This window comes from Crocuta crocuta, unplaced genomic scaffold (assembly GCF_008692635.1).
Source record: "Crocuta crocuta isolate KB4526 unplaced genomic scaffold, BGI_CrCroc_1.0 scaffold3, whole genome shotgun sequence".
In the NCBI taxonomy this organism is placed as follows: domain Eukaryota; kingdom Metazoa; phylum Chordata; class Mammalia; order Carnivora; family Hyaenidae; genus Crocuta; species Crocuta crocuta.
The window spans coordinates 9,638,745-9,643,441 of NW_027529934.1; positions in this window are offsets into that span (position 1 = coordinate 9,638,745).

Below are 4,697 nucleotides of genomic sequence, written 5' to 3' on the forward strand. Positions count from 1 at the left end.
TACCAGTTCATGTTTGCTAGTCACTTATGTCTCTTTTTCCTCTTTATTCCTATTTTTTCCTACAGAATGTTTTGTTTCAATTCTTTTTTTAAACATATTTTAAGAGTCTCTTTCTTTTTACTTTAAGAGAGACAGAGAGAGTACAAGTGGGGGAGGGGCAGAGAGAGAAGGAGAGAGAGAATCCCAAGCTGACCTCACACTTTCAGTGCAAAGCCTGATGTGGGGTTTGATCTCACAAAACATGAGATCATGACCTGAGCTGAAATTAAGAGTCAGATGCTTAACCAACTGAGCCACCTATACACCCTACTTTCATTTCTTATTTGGTTTTTAGAAGTTCTGTATATTTTCTGGATCTGGATCTGGATCTGAATCTTTTCTTTCAATTATGTGTTACGGATGCCTTCTCCAAGTCCATGGCTTCTTTCCCCCACTATGTTTGTGTCAGAAATTCTTAATTGAAATATAATGAAATTTATCAAACTTTTTTAAAATGGTGGTACTTTTTGTGTTTTGCTTAGGAAATCCTTTTCTGTCTTGGGGGTCATAAAATCTTTACATATTTGCATTTCACTTTAAGTCTTTAATCTATCTGGAATTGATTTTATTTATAGTGCAATTAGGAATCCAATTTCTTTTCTATAAATATACATATGTTTATATATTTGTATATAAAATTGCTTTGATTCCTCCCCACATCTACAACATCATTTCTGTCCATATGTGTATGACACTATACTTGGTTCCATTGGTTTGTTTATCTACAACATACATACATGCACCAGTAGCATATACTCTTAATTACAGACCTTTATGATAACATCCCTCTGCTTGTTCATCAGAAGGGTCTTGGTTATTATTGGTCCTTTTATGTCCACATTTCAGAGTCAGCTTACCAGATATTAAGAAAATCTCCATTGGGGTTCTGATTAGAGTTGCTAGAATTGATAGATCAATTTGGGGAAAATTGACACCTTTGCAATACTGACTCTTTCTCTCCAGAAGCATAATATGTCTGTCCATTTATTTAGGCCTTCTCTAATGATCTTGAATAACATAATCTAAAAAGTGTTGCTTTTGTATATAATAGAGGTCCTCACGTATGCTCATTCACTTGCATGGTAATATAGCATAACATCTAAATATTTTACTAAAAGTATAAACATCTCACCTATTTTCCTTGAGATACAGAGAATGGGAAATTGTATGCTTCATGTACAAAAGAAAGGACAAGATATACATGAGCATTCTTACAACCAATGTATTAAAAGCTGATCTAGAATGCTAGCCTCCACTTTTCAGCTTGAGATCATTGTCTTATGTAATACTGCATAAAAAGCTTTTTCTTAAGTGCTAAAAATTCACATCACAATTCAAAGTTCACTTTTTTTTCCCTTGAGACTCTAACTGAATTAATATATCTCTGTCCAGACATTGCAGATTTTTTTTTTTTTTGGTAAGAATAAAAATGGTCTGGCTCAGATATCAAAATGGAAAATCAGTAGAGCAAGTGCCAGATTACATTGAATTTGATTACATCCAGAATACTCAAAGAGAATTTTATTTGTTGTTACTTACCTAGCTTTTTTCCTAACCATTTTGGTTCTCTAATGTAGTGAGCTATTGAAGCATTTGTAAAAGGAGGTATTCTTCAGTCTGTGAGAAGCTGAAACTCCAACCAATTCTCTGGTGAATTTCACTCTAGATGGCCACCATAGTCTCTTTGCTTGTGTGCTTTAAACACTAAGTTTAAGTCTCCCCAAATTCTTTGTTTTCTGTCTTGGTTATTCCCAACCACCAAGAATTACTTATGTTTTTATTGTTTAATATAGAAGCCAATCCATTTTCAGTTTTCAACTCTTTGTACTGGACAGTGACATTAAAAATTAGAAGCATTTAGGGGAATCTGGGTGACTCAGTTGATTGTCGAACTCTTGATTTCTGCTCAGGTCACGATCCCGGGGTCATGGAATCAAGCTCTGTGTTGGGCTTCGTGCTCAGCGTGGAGTCTACTTAAGATTCTCTCTTCTCTCTCTCTCTCTCTCTGCCCCTCTTCTCAGTTTGTGAGCACTCTCTCTCTCATTCTCTCTAAAAAAGTTAGAAGCATTTAATATTCATGCTTAAGTGTCATGTTTTTTCTAAGGTATGGAACTTCTTTTTGCCAAAGGATAACATTAGCCTATTGCTTTTTGTCTGTGGTTCTTTCTGCATCCTTATGGATTCCTTAACTCCCCCCCCCCCTTTTTTTTTCTTAAGCTTAAGCTGAAAATCTCCCCCTGAAGATGTTTGAGGCTTGTTCAAATAGTACCTAATTCCACTGGATCTCCTTACTGATTTACGAAATTTCCCCTCTACACTTATTAAGAACAAAGTGTTGTTAATGCTTCTATAAATACCATCATTGGAACTGATTGGGATCTTTAGGAGTCAGAGGTTTATTTACTTCTAATTACTTGAATTAGTGTCTCTGTTCAGTGCTTCGGGGAACCTACTAATTTCAGTGTCATTTGCTTCTTTGGGGCTTAGCAGCTGCTTTGTGGAAATAAAGGTTAATGGCTTCGTTTAAATGCAGTACATCTGGGGCAATTTATGAATCTGATGTGTGGTTTTCCTTCATGTCAGGAATAGATGCTCTTCTTTTTCCTGTATGGAAGGCACTGCTTTCTTTTATCTTTTTCTTTTCTTCTTTCACTCTTTCTTTCTCCCTCCCTCCCTTCTCTTCCTCTCCCTCCATCTCTCTCTAATACACTCAAGCGTTTCATGTGGCTTTTAACAGTTTCACTTCAGTGTGGACTTCGCCATGTTTATTTTACTTGTTATTCACATAGCATTTTGTACTTGCAAATTTCTCTTTCATCAAATTTAGGGCAAGTTTTTAATTTCTTCAATTGTTGTACTGCCTCATTCTCTTTCTTTTCTCCTTCTGGTATTCCATTTACGTGTATGCTGGATTGTTTGATGTCATGTAGCGGGTCTCTGAGGCTCTGTTACATTTTTTAAAATGATTTTTGTTTGTTGTTCATCTTGAACGATTTCTTGGATGATTACCTTCAAGTTCCCTTAGTTTTTCCTCTGTAATTTCTATTTGGCTGTTAAATCTACCCAATGAAATTTTATATATGTGAAATTTTGATTTTCAGAATTTCCATTTGGTTCTTTTTTCTCTCTCTCTCTCATGAGATTTTTGCCTCCTGAGATTTTTATTTACTGAAAACACGTTTTGTTTTACTTTATTGAGGAGAGCAATTTTAAAATCCTTATCTATCAGTTTCAACATGTGATTCATCCCAGAGTCAAACTAAATAATGTGATCCATTTTAAGTTTCCTATGTCAATAATTTTTACTCATAACTTGGGTTTTATGAAGGACAGAATGTAGAGGTTCTGGATTCTATTATTTTTCTATGATGAAAGTTATTTTCTTTGTAGGTAATTTTCTTGGATGGATTTGAACTGTAAATTTTGTCTCTTGGGGGCAACTCTGGTCTCAGTTCAGACATTTTATGTTGAACCGAACTGCTGATTCTGTTTCTGGTTGTTCTGGATCTGTCAGAGATGTGAGCAGAATTAGAGGATCCCCCTCTCTGGCTTATTCCCTTCCAGGATTTTCTAGTCTTTTCATCATTCAGTTTCCTGACTTCATTCTTCTGGTTCACCAGACAAAGCAAAACAAAACTGAGAGGTTTTCTGCATGTACCTCTGATGCTGCTGAGCCTGACTCCTGGACTGCACTTAGCTTCAAGTTGAATGCCAAGGAAAGGGGAACTTTCTTATATATAGATCCTCATCTGCCCTTCTCCCAGTGAACTTGCCCTTCCTACCAGAGTCAGTATGCTTCTGTTCATATTCCAGTATATTCAGGTAGTTGCTTTTAGTATTTTGTACAAGTTTTATAGATGTTTTCTGCTGGGTGATTGTCTAGTAGGGTTTTAGTCTGTCACATGTGAAAACAGAATCTTATCCCCTCCTGGGACTTTGAACTTGTTGCCTTGGTTAATCCCATAGCCTCCTATTTCTACTCTTGCCCTCTTCGGCCTATTCTCAGGAGGGATCCTGTTAAAACGTAACAGGAACTTCCAGTGTCTCCCCATTTCACTCACAGTAAAGCCATAAATGCTTAAAATGTCCTACTCTGCCTATCCGAAACTCCTCATCTTTGGTTTCCAAGTCACATGCTCACAGTGCTTTGCATCATACTTTTCTGACCGCTCATTCTGACCGCTCATTCAACAAGTCTATGCTTCAGTCTCTGTTCCTCTAATCCTGAAAGGTGGGTCCAGCCTAAAAACATGCTTCCTGGCAGTCTGGTCTTTCTTCTTTCTACTTTCTTCTACAGAGACCTCATTGACTTCTACACTTTAAACTTAACATGACAGGGCAATGAATGAGGCTTCTCGTTTTCTCCGGAGGAGACCTGCAGCCAATGCTGAAGGCAAAGAGGCCTTAAGTGTTCCCCACTTTCTCAACGGGGCCGCAAATAACACTGCTGTAAGGAGAATTAAGGGCTTCTGGGTTAAAGGTATTCTTGAACTCTCTTCCCCCAAGCATCTGTCCAGATTTGAAAGAGCGCTGAGGGAAACTAGAGCGCCTCGGACCTGGCGCTGGCCCCGTGGGCCTGAGGGAGGAGCACATGGAAGTTTCCTCCTCCAAGGATCTGTGCCCCCTCCGCCAGGCGGCAGCGCGCGCCGGGCGGCGGA